Genomic DNA, 12,849 nt, shown 5'->3' on the forward strand with positions numbered 1-12,849 from the left:
TGCCTCAACAGATTTCTACAAAAAAATCACAAAATATTGTATTTGGCCATGAGTACGTGAGTTATTCATAAATTTCACACAATTTCCTCTTTAATGAGGACTGATAGACTCATACATAGCTTAGCTAATCTTAGTTGATGATCATGCTTGCGCTTTGCTAAGAGTAACATACTAAACCTGCCCACAGTGTCGGTACTCACCCAGAAAAGCTAAATTTTTCTCCAACATAGTTCATATGGGCTCAAATTCCAAGATGACCCCTAATTTGTTCAACTGTGAACTGCTGAATGTCAAGACTTTCTAAAGACTTCTGTAACCTTTTTTCCAGCTCCATGCAACTTTAAATGTTTGGTAGCGGAAGATGTAGCCAACCAGTTTCTTCACATTCTATTTAAAAAAAAAACCCAAAGAAAATATAAGAACATATAATTGTTTATGTGGTGTTACTTTAAGCAGACACAGTTTGTTTATTGTTGTGATTAAGATTTTAAGACAACATTTTATGACCAATATATGCATCCATTTAAAAAACTCCACCTGTTCCTCCCAATATCTCCCCTTTCAGCTACAGTGCAAGTGACACAAATAATACACATTATACCAAAGATATTGCCAAATCAAAACCAACAATTTTCTCTGCTGTAGGTGCTTTGTGTTTCAGCATCACATTGTTTTTGTTTTTTTTCCCAGAATACGACTCTAGGCCCAGATATCAGATTTCTCTTTATTTACACATTGACTGACCAGGTTGTTCTCTTTGTTCGTTGAACAAACATCATATTCGCATGACCGTGTGGGCATCATTTAAGTGCTCATTGTCACTGCTGCAGATGGTTTGAGTATGCTTCATTATTGAGCTACCTGAGCATTGTACTTTAATGCATCTGGGACACAATGGCGGTACCGACAGATGTGAGTTAAGAAAAAGAGGCGAGGACTCGGGATTAGTGCACCTAACCGCAAATTTCTATAGAAAAAGCTAGATGGCTTAAGGATCCACTAGTCAGCCATCTTACAACAGAGGACTGTTTTTTTGCGCTGAGCTGTGCTGAATTTTTGAAGCCGATAGTTGTTTGTGTCAATAACTACATCTCTGATGTTTACTTGACAACACAAGCCGTTCGAACATCAGTTGTGTTGAGTATTCTACAGTTATATTAAATATATATTGACTATAATGTGATGTTTAATCGACCAGCTCTGTGTCAAAATGGCCACCCTGTAGCGACGCTGCTTCAGATTGTCTCAAAGCGTGCATAAACCATCTAGTCTTTATAATATATATATATCCTCGTAACATTTATTTTGCCCTGTTGTGCAAATGAGGGCAAACTGTGCATTTGGTATGATTACGAACATTTTTAGTAGGTCAAGTCAAGAGGGTCCAATGAATAATTTGATATTTCTGTACATCTTAGATGATATTTTGAAACCAGAGTGTGATTGTGAGGAACAATCTGGGTACTTTGCTGGCTGCGGCACGCCCACTCTGCTGTGGGGCACCTTCAATAATTCATAGGGAGAAGGCATTAACTGCTCTACACGCTGGCTCCACTTCTCAACCCATCGTACACCGCCAGGCTCACTGGATGACTAGTTAGGCATTACTGCAGCCGACCCCACACCCCCCCTCCCTCCTTGCCTGGCAATCAGGCTGCACACTGCAGCAGAGTTTATAGCTGCAGTGAGCGCTGGGGAAATCTCCCTCTACATGCTGCAGCTGGTGCTGCTCGACATCCAACTCTGCCCTCTCTTTGTCCCCGCGATGCATTTAGCCTGTCCCGCTGTAGCCCACTCGGTCAGTCTCCATCCCCCGCCACTCCTGAAAGTCCCACCACTATGCCTCTCCCAGCCGTCCAGCCCCCACCTCGCTTGTCCTCCATTGCTTTTTTTCTTTCCTCTATGCGCATAAAATTGCAGAGCTCAGCATTCTTCCCCACATGCTCTAAGGCAAAAAAAAAAAAAAAAAGGGAGGGGGGGTGATCTGGGCGGGAGGTGCCCCATTCCAACTAATGAACAGAGCTTATGTTATTGAAGAGCAGCTTGGCCAATCAGGAGGCAGTGCAGGCAAAGACAGCAGGGGAAAAAAGCAGCAGAGCGAGTGGGCAAGAGAAAGGAAAAAAAAACTGCAGTGTGTGAGTGTGTGTGTAGTTTGTATCCCTCCCCTGAGCAGATCTTTATCAATTTGGGTGCTCCGGTCTCGGGGTGCACTCTATGTGTGTGTGTAGTTAACAGCAGGGCAGAGCAAAGGTGTGTTTATGAGGCTGTGTTAAGACTCTGTCAAAGTGGAATTAAGAGAAAGTAAGCGGACTGATTGTTTTTCTCTCTATCTCAAAGTGTCTGTGGAGAAGAGCTCTGTGTCAACTGGAAAGCAAGCAGCATTAAAAGGTAAGCGGCTCTTTTGCTTTTTCTTTATGACAGCACCATCGTTTACTTTTTCAACTTCTTCACTGTTTCAGTTTGTTGCTGTATGGATGGGTGTTTTAAAAACAACACTTGACATTTTCAGAATAAAGTCAATGAAGAGAAGCAGGAGGGAAAGGCGGGCGAGAGGTTGGTGGTGGTGGGGGTGGGGGGTTAGTGTGGGACTCCCTGATGCTGCGAGGCAAGTTTCTGTGCACACGGTTCTCTGGTGCTGCAGTATCCACCTTACATCCTGATTCGAGCTGCCTCATCAGTGCCAGTTTGAGGCATAGGGGTCGAAAGTAGCAATTGCTTTCGAAAATTATTTTTTTCTCAAAGCCTGTTTGGGACTGCGGTTAAGTTCAACATGGTATTGGAGATAAAAGACAGGTTGCATGTTCATAAGTGTGATGCTGTGCTGTGTGTGGCATATATTTAATGATTTGTTTGTATATCTGCCACAAAACGTCTGAACTGTCAACACAAGAGAGCACTGTTTTCTGCATACAGGGGATTACTTTTATCATTGTCTGGGGCCATTCTGGGTGTTGTTATAGCATCTTTGTAGGTTTCTGATTTCTGACCTTGATGGCTTGTCACGAACATGTCATCTTGAAGATTGGACACTGTCCAGCAGTGGGCACTGTGTGGTTTCTCAGACACAATCTCTACAGATGTCCTGCTGTAGAACTGGGAGGGGGAGGGTGGATCGACTTTTTGTATTTTATAGATTTAGGGTTAAAGTGTACTGTGTTTACGTGATGATATTAGAATAACACATTCCAGAGTCGGATGTATCATAAAAGCAGGATCTGAAGGCTGTTTGAATTGTCTATGAATAATTTATCTGCGGGGAGGAGAGCGTATCCAGTTTCAGCACCATGGACAGCACCATTGAAATCACATGAGCTAATTTCTCTTTGCATTTTCTTACTGGTTTGAAATTGCAGTTGGTTTAACACATCCATCTTTCACGCGGACAAAACATTTAATTATTTATGCACCTTTTTTTTTTTTTTTTTTCTCAAGCTCACACAGCATGTACCCGCATGCTCCAAGCTTGAGACCCCTGGACTGTTTTTGCTTGCCTTATTCATCACAGAATGTTCCAACACCTTTTCACACTCATCCTGTAATCATCCAAAATGTTCTGCCGCAGCAAAATTTAACTTCCACCTAGCAACTTGTGTATTGCGTGTGCTGTGTGTTTGAGCGCTAGCACTTGTGTGCAAACACTTGACAAAATATGCCAAACACTCGCTCACTGAATTGACACCGGTGGGGCCATCGCTCTTTTTTAAATCTCATGGTTGAGAAGATGCAGAGGCTAGCACACATGGCAATGATCATAATGGGATAGGGAGATGAGACCCCTCACTGATCCCTTGAATTAGCATGCTTTGTAAAAATCGGCATGCCTCCAACAAGATGCTTTAAACATCTGTGATTTACTGCAATTCAAGGCGGCTATAATATTTGGTTTTACAAAGTTTTAGACAAAAGTGAAGAGTAAGAACAGACAAAATATATGCTGAAATAACAGTAGCATGCATATTATATTGTTAGAGCAAAATAAAGAGTTATGCACATTAAAACAAAAGAGTGTGTTTGAAATGTTCTGACAAGGCTAGTTCATCCTGGAAAATGGTGGTGAGGTCAGCATGAAGTCAGCGAGATGCTCTCCAGTTGGAAACATAAAAGCTTTTAAATGGGGGCAAAACATTGAAGTGAAAAGAAAGGAAATGCCTATTCTGGATGTGCACATTATTTTAAAAGACCTTGACGTGGAGGCAGGAATATGCTATTCATACACCCATAAACATAGTATTGTTAGGCTATTTGTGCACAGTAGTCGGGGATGCTTAAAAGCATTCAGGGTGTTGAGAAAATATGACAAAAACATCAAATAACGTGAGAGGGGTTAAAGCAGAAGGGAACGCGAATGTATGCGAGAGGTACAGCGAGAGAGATGGAAGACATGTTCAAAGGCAGAGTAGAGAGTGGGTGTGCAGAGCGGAGCTCGGAGCACTGCAGCACATTGCGGTGCCCAGCCCCCGCTGCGTTCTCTGCTCGCCATCCGGTTCCATGCGCTGAAGAGACCCCTGCAGCAGCAGAGATGCACAGCGTAGCAGGCTTCCTGCTGCAGGAATCTCACGAAGAGTCCATTTGAAAATAGCCACCACTGTTCTTTTTTGCTTATTTTAATTTTATTTTAAGAAAAGCCCGTTAGCGCTTTGTCATGTTGTAAACGGGAGTAGCGCACCCCCCCACCCCCACGATTATGTAAGCGTGTAACACTTTCACCCAATACCAGCTGAATGATCCCCACCTTCCCTGGACATGTTTTTCTCATTAGCAACATCTGCCTCACAGTTTGCTTTTGTTCCAGAGGTGACATCTTTGCAAACACGGACAGGCAATTTATTGAACGCGCTCCAAATGCCCTGCAAACAACATTAACCCTTTCAAAACAGGCTATTAATTTGACATTTTGATAGGAAAATCCGGTGTAGCAAATTAGAAATAATGATCCACGGCGACCCTCATCACAGGAGGGCTTGTATGAAAAATAGCGGTTTATTTTATTTCAAGTCAGGCACTATTCCTGGACGGCTTACGCACAAATGCTTGAAGTTCTGTAGGATTAATTGTACAGTTTTTGGCAGGGCAAGAACGCACCAATGGATGCGCACAAAACACATGCATGACGTGAAATGAATCATAATCATGTCAAAGCTCGAGGAAACGGCTGAGATTTTGTTTCCGCTTCCTTAATCAGCTGCCACGTTTGCATCCAACTGCCTGCCCGGGGGCGGAACGACGGCCGTGCGCTGCGTGAGAGCTTCCCTCGTTATATCTCCTTTCTGCTTTCCCTCTATTTACGGATGTGACTGGCTCACATCACGTCGTGTGGACTTTATCTGCTCAAAGTCCAGTCGCGTTTGCCGCTCTTAGAAGTTGCCAATTGACTTAAGTCTAATGCGCATCGCCGGGGAGATGTTGTTAAGGGACATTAAGTACAATGCATCACACTTTGTTTGCCAATGATTTGCACTAAAGCAACAGCATGCCTGAAGGGGGGGGAAAAAAAGCAAAAATAGATGGAGCTAGTTAATCACAGCAGAAGGAGGATATGGTTTAATTTCCAGAAGGATTATCTACGAAGATGATGGAGTGAGAAGGGGCGGAGCACGCATTACCTAAAAGGCCAACTTGAAAAAAAATTATTACTATTATTATTATAATTATTATCTAAATATATAAATGTTTAAATGCTAAAATATTTGAATATTTGAATATTTAAATAAAAACATCAGTAATAATAATAATAATAATATTTTACTATTTACATTTTAAAATATTTATATATTTCATTTAAATATTTAAATATTTACTTTGAATATTTAAATATTTAATCGTCAGTTTCTTTTTACAAAACATGGCTTATTTTACTCTGTATAGAAATGTATAAGTTGCACAAATGAAAGTTTCAATCAGCCATTGCAGCAAATTCAAATGCATCAGATGTTCAAATTTAATGTGTTCATAATGTATGGAGCGAGAGAGAGGGAGGAATCAGTTGAGGATAGTGTGCAGAAGAGCTGCAGGGTTTGGGAGTGCTGCATTGAGCTGCATAATTAATGTTTGGGGGCGGAGCTACAGGCAGTGATAACTTCCCATGAAGAGCAAGCAGCTGCAATACTGCTCGAGCAGAACCAGTTTGTTGTTTCCTATCGCAGCGGTGTGAGCACACACAGAGAAATATCGCTGCCAGACCGGGGCTACACCAGCTTTCCTTTCTATCTCGTGTCTCCGTCCCATCTGGTCCCTTGGCCCTCCTAGCTAGTCACCCCAATGAGCCTGGTATCAGGGCCAAATTCTTCAATGCTCCTGCAACTCAGTTAATCATCTAATTTGTATCCAAACACCTTATAGCCTGACGCATCTGGTACAACTCACCCAGCTGAGGTGGACCATCAGTGAGGAGGAGGTGTGGCTTGCCTCTGCAGCATAGTGTTATATTTAGTCGTTTTCTTTACAGAATCTAGGTTGTTCTGTGCTGTTTACAAGAGTGGCTGGTTATAAGAAGCTCTTCAAGCAATGTGCCCACTAATGTGCTCAGGTGCATGCATGTGGGAAGGAGAGGCCCTCACTCTTAAATCTGAATAAATATATCCTATTGTGGCTGTATGAGATGTTTTCAGACTTTGATATGTATGAGTGTGCTACCTGTCAGTGCTGTCAGAGCTCAGAGATGGCTTCTTCTCCTCAGCTATATTACTTAGCAGGCACCCTTTACATTGTGATGCATTGCTTTCATCTCTATCACCTAACCTCATCAGATCAAGGCTCGACCCCTTCAGACATCCAGTCAGCGAAGCCTTGCATAAATTGAAAGGGGGTGTTTCAATGTTTCGACCTAAGAATGTGCCGATTTTTATGTGAAAGAACAACACAAGTTTATTGTCAAGTGTGCGGGTTTGTCCTTGTCCTGAGGAAGCTTCTAAAAGGCCTTTTACACACAGCAAGAAAAGCTTTCATTGGTATCTTTTCAATTTTGTCCACAATTAATGCTGGCTGAATAAATTCAATTCAAAAGCAGCATTCATGGAAATTCCTTTGGCCTACCACCAGTGCACTGACAGGTTACCTGCCCGTTTTAAATTTCCTTTTATTCAATTGGAATTTAGTGATTGGTAAACGTCTCATTGAAACTATTCTACAAAAGTAATTATTTTGTAATGTTGTTTGCTGGGAACCCACGAGCATCTGTGAGCTATGACGCTTTTATTTGATCTGAAACCAAATGGCTGTATGGTCTCCTTTTTTCCATTAGCGAACCGCCGTGGATGCCGGTATAGGTCACTGATTGGAAAAAGAAGATATATTGAGAAGGTGCTCAGCATGAATCCCGCTTCTTTTCTTTTTGAATACGTAAAGGCCACAGTGCTGGTGAAGGACACATCATACGCAAGGAAAAAATATATAAGGGCTCTTATAGTCACTCACCTACATCTTTTTTGGTTGTGCTAAAAGATATGAAAGAACAGGAAAAAAGTGGAAATAAAAGAGAGATTTCTCTAGAGATTGAGAATAAAAAGAGATTCTTCCATCGATCATTATGAGGAACGAGAGGTCGCTGGCCAACAAAATAGACAAAGTCAATTTTATAAACCGGTATGCGCCAGACAATTATTACACTGCTCTGATCCCCAGAAGCAAGCAAAATACCACACTGAACTGAGTTTTGTAAATACTATGACATAAATCCTTCTTGTGACTGGCTCCAAAATGCCATTGCTGAATAAACACTATTTGCTGCGATAACGTTTGTGATTTTTTTATTTGATTATTTTTCCCCAGTTCCAGAACACACAAAAAAGCAGTGTGACAAATTTGCATGTTTGGCAGACTCAATATGTACTTTGAGCTAAGTCCCAGAAGGCTTTGCAGTCATAACATTGATTTGTTTTGTTTGTCAACTCAGGGTTTAGATCACCTACGTTTAATCACACAATGTCCTTTTGAAGATGTTTCTCTTCACTCATTACATCAGCAGCCTTGCAGTCTTTTTTGTCCAATTGTCCTCTGCACACGCAAACAAAAAGAAAATAAACCCAGCACGTAATAAGCTTGCTTAAGGATCACTGAGTGAAAGAGACAAGATGACTTAAGTGAAGAATAAGAAGGTAACCACAAGTTCTTGTTTGTTGACGTATCAGCAGTCTCAGTCGTACTCCTGTGCAACAGCAAACATCCAGATAGCTAATAATGAAGGGATAGAAGCTATTATGTCTTTGTCAGACACAGATCATTAGTCAGGTTAGATCAAATCTTCTCGAAGGTACCATGGAGAGCTCACTTAACTGATGTTCTATTAAACAAGTGAAGCACTGTGAAAGCTGAATCCATGGCTCTGTCAACGATTAGTAGAATGTCAGCCAGCCCTTAGCCAAAGAAAGAAGCTCTTGCATTATTAAATACAGAACATTTTGTCTCAAGAGAAGGTTCAGCTTTGAACACCAAATGAATACTAAGGACCAAAAAAAACAGGAAAGGGATAATCATGAGCACATGCGTGTGCTTCAATAATTACATTTTTTAATGCAAAACTGCAGCGCCCAATTAAATATTTCATTTCCTTTGGGGAAGGATGCATATAGGAACATCACACTGGCTACATTCTGGGAAATTACTTTGTCAAATATGATTCGAAAATATAATACAGTAAAGCCAGGGACCCCAAACGTTTAGCGTTTTTGTTCTGGCATGGCTTGGCCAGCTTCTGGAGGCACGTACGACAATGGCATCATTTTTTTCACCAGCATTTCATCTGCGCTAGAGCTCTGATTCACATCGAGACTCAACTTAAGCTTAAAGATCAATGTTCCAATGTTCTGACAAGCAGCAGATGGTGCTCTGTTTGGTGATTTACCGCTGCATTGCTAGGGGTGATCTTCTGTCTGGCAACCCTTCTTCTCCTCAATATCTGCGAAACTTTCACCTGATTACCCAGGATTTCACTCGCTGCATGGTGCGAAAAGAGTGATTTTTTTTGTCAAGTTTGTGTGCGTTTTGATTGTCAGGGCATTAACTTTCATCCGCTTCGGCTTACTAAAGAAGTGATGATGAGTTGATGAAAGAATAAGCTTACGGTAGCTGATAACCACCAGTGGTGCGATAAATGATGAGGAAAATTTCTTTTTGACATGTTTCTTGGTTTGCTGCTGCAAAATATAAAATGAAAGCTCTGTTGGATGAACTACATAGTTGGGTAGTATAGTTGTTTTTGTCACTGTGATAGCAAGCCAATATTCTGCAAGAGAATGGCTCCGACAGTGTAAATTTGGCCAGAAATGGAGGTGCTGCAAGTGAGGCACACTCTCCTTAATGTTGTTTACTGCTTACGCATGCATGCATGCATGCACACACACGCGCGCACACACACGTGCACACTAATTCATGTTGGACTCTATGCCTGAGTTTGTGATGGATTTTACAAAAATTCTTTCACATTCCTCTATGGATGGGACTTGTTTGGATGGATTGCTGGTACCTCTGGTTTGGTCTCACCCGTGAGATCAAGAGTAATTACTATATATTGCCATTTGTTAGTTGTATTGTGTCATTACAAAGCTTTGGGAATGGATGACAAATTCTCTAATTGCCTGTCAATTAAGGAGCCAGTATTTAATGGTAGAATAATCATTTGGGAGGGAAAACACTCATTTGGAAACTACTGACACTAATGAATGATTCTGAATAAAATAATACTAATTGTTATAATTAAAATGCCTCTTAAAGGAGACAGTTTTAATTTGAGTGGGTTTGGTGATGGATTTTTTTGAACAGGACACCCTTAATCAATTGTTGAATGAGTGGCATTCATTGCAATGGGTTGTGTTTTCAACTAATTATAAAATATATGATGGACTTTCACAATACAGCAATTCAGAGCTCATCTCCTGTTTTTTTTTTTTTTTATGACGAACAGGTCTACACCTGTCTAACGACTGTAAAGCATTTAGGTTGGTGTTGATTAAACTGTCGCACGCAATAATCATCGTTTAACTTTCTTCTTAAATTGTTTGCTATACACTGAATGTAGCTTTTTATCACAAGGATAAGAGATAATATCATTCTAGGCCAGAAGATCATGATAACCAATTCTCACTTTTCAGCCTGGGACTAAGCAAGATTTAGTGTTTGTCATTAATAAAAGACAGCAGTATTTTTCTGTGTAGTATTTTTTTGCAGAAACACAGTTACGTTCCCAAAAGCATTGATTGCTCTTGTCTTCTCTTCGCTTCGCTTCATTGATCCGTGATGCCGCGCTCAGATTCCGAGGCTACAGGAGGGCAGGTGATAACGCACTCGGATGTGGGACCGGGTGTTGTGGCAGCATCCTTAAAGCATAACCTCCCATTTATCACCGAAACATTGCCTCATTCCTTTTGCACTGCATTAATTCTGCAGCACTGGACATAAAGCACCCCAGAAAAATATATGCTACAAAGTGTCATGTTTTTAAGGCATCTGAAACACTTTCAGCTGAGACAGTAAATCAAAGAAATGTGCTTAATGTGTTTGAATTTAAATCAGGGAGGCATGTGTGCATTAAATTGCATTACGTTACCTTTCTACCCTCTTCCCTGTGCTCGTATGCTTCAGAGGGCATTGCCTAATTTAGGACTTAATGAGTGCTTAATTGAAAACGCATCTCTGTCTACTGTACAGCAGATATGAATGAAATATTGCAACGGTGTAGGTCAGCTCACGTAGAAGAACGCTCTTAATTCATAAGGTTCAAAAGTAACCAGTCCTTTAAGGAACAGAGTGACTACAGTTGTCATCTACAAAGTATGTGGGCAATCATGGTGGAAATTAAACAACCTATTAAAGCCACAAGTATTTGTAATTAAATCCAGCATGTTGTGGCTCATGCAGTGTGAGAGACAGAAAGCCGTTAATGCACTGAGACCGACATAATTATGCAACAACAAGAGTCACTTTTAATGTGGCACAAGTGTAGCTCATCATGAGGAGTGAGCTGTCACCCTCAATTTGCGTTGGACCGGTGGCGCCGTGCTTTCCCATATTTGGGCCTCGTGATGGATTTCTCGGACAACGTGAAGGTTGAACGACCCCCACGAGGAGACGCTTGGCTCGTCACTTGCGGCTTGTCATTTGTCCTACAATACCTTTGGCCAAATTATGCAGAGCCAAAAGAAAGTCCCTCTTGCGGCTCCTTTGTGTCCCTTTCTGGCCTCATCCTAAGGTGGAACGCTGTTTGGAGGCTTGCTGATGTGTCACTTGCATGCTTATCCGTCTCTATATGTGCTCAGATTATGATTGACCGGCAACCAGTCAAGGGTGTCATCTGACTTTTGCCCAAAGTCAACTGGGATAGACTCCAGTACTCCCCGTGACCCCAAACAGGATAAGTGGTGTTGGAAATGGACGGCTGGACAATCACAAAACAGTGGCAGTGATGATTATGCTATCCCAATACCTCTTTGTATTTTATTATACTAACGTACGTCATAAAATTGCTTCTGTTTTGAAACACCTTAGAGAAAAATCTTGGAAAAAAACCGGTAGAGTCGATGTAGGGTCTTTTCTAACCACTACATGTACAGTAGACCATGGTAGCCTATGCGATTGATTATGTTGCGTCAGACACTCTGAAGAAAAAGGGCATTACTGCAATCAATTTGACATTATACGGTATGTAATGTTAGACTCCTGGCTGTTTATTGATTTCCTCCAACTTGTTTGCATTACAGACAAGGAAAGCTGTTATGTGGGCTTTAGGGTTCTGGCTCATTTGCATTGGTCTTTGCCTTAATTTCAAAAACATGGTTCTTTTAGGATTATAAACTCTATGCAACTAGTTATCATACAAAGGATATATATATACATATATATATATATGTACATACAACTCTGTATTGCTCCATGCTTGTTGTTTGAAGGTTTATAACTTACCATAACTTTGGTGCTAATTTTTATTAGCTTTTTACGGCATTTAACTAACGGATGTTTGTTGTTTAATGGATTGTTTTGCCAGTTTTGCATGGAACAACAGCTTGAAGGAACAGAGGGATGAATGAACATCTTTGTCTTAAAAGTTGTTGTCAAGTGCCCTAACAGATAGTCTTGAATGTAACAATGAGAACATGTGATCAATTGTTTTTATGTCTTCAAAACTTTTTAATTTAGCTTCAATTTTATTTTTTATTTGCTAAATATTTTTTTCCCCAATTTTAGTTTTAGTTAATTAATTAGCTTTTGTTAACTGCAATAACCTTGGTAGGCATGGGAATTGTTAGAAGGAAAAATTGAGTTTTAGATTCCATTACTGGAATAGTGATGATAGTGCTTATCTATCTGATTCCATAGTGATTCTCATTGAGCGGGGAATGAATATAAGCACTATATCTTGGAAATGATATTCATATTAATAGTATTAAAATACGCAGAAAAGCCTACTTCACAACTAACAACGAACTAGGCCAAAGTATACAGGTCTCAAGGTAAGTCTGATAAAGAAAATGACATTTATCTCAAATACAACCAGCAAAGCCTTCTGGATCAATCATGCAGGCGTTATTCTCTTTTACTCATTCTCGGTCGTTTGGACGTTTTGGGGCTATAACGGTGCCCAGTGATGAACTTGAGCCCCTGGCATGGGTGGCCCACCCCCACTTTTTGAGTTCTTAGTGCCGTCAATTTCAGTCCACAGCAGATGGCAGTACTGGACAAAATGGCAGCCATCTGAGATGGAGTTCTCTGCTTAATTCCTAATCCACAAACAAAATATAAATCTGAATACCGTGTTTAAACTAGTGGGATTAGGTAACATATACAGTAAATGAAAATGTATTATTATTATCATCATCATCATTATTATTATCATTATAACCTCATCAGTAGTAAAAATAT

At 40.7% G+C, this 12,849-nt stretch overlaps 1 protein-coding gene across 3 annotated transcripts in view; it reads left to right on the top strand.

Annotated features, from left to right (window-relative positions):
* Positions 1-2,085: 2,085 nt before the first annotated feature.
* Positions 2,086-12,849, top strand: part of LOC148401744 (synaptotagmin-2-like) — a 42,498-nt gene continuing 31,734 nt past the window's right edge. The window contains exons 1-2 of one of the 3 annotated variants that reach the window (XM_088359037.1): positions 2,086-2,250; positions 2,338-2,388. The gene's annotated coding sequence lies outside the window, so the exon portion shown is untranslated. Of the gene's footprint in view, positions 2,389-12,849 lie in introns of all 3 variants that reach the window. The other 2 variants (XM_088359054.1, XM_088359027.1) reach the window with 2 other exon arrangements.

The sequence above is a fragment of the Syngnathus floridae genome, chromosome 2 (genome assembly GCF_059516105.1).
Source record: "Syngnathus floridae isolate MCC-2025c chromosome 2, RoL_Sflo_1.0, whole genome shotgun sequence".
NCBI lineage: Eukaryota > Metazoa > Chordata > Actinopteri > Syngnathiformes > Syngnathidae > Syngnathus > Syngnathus floridae.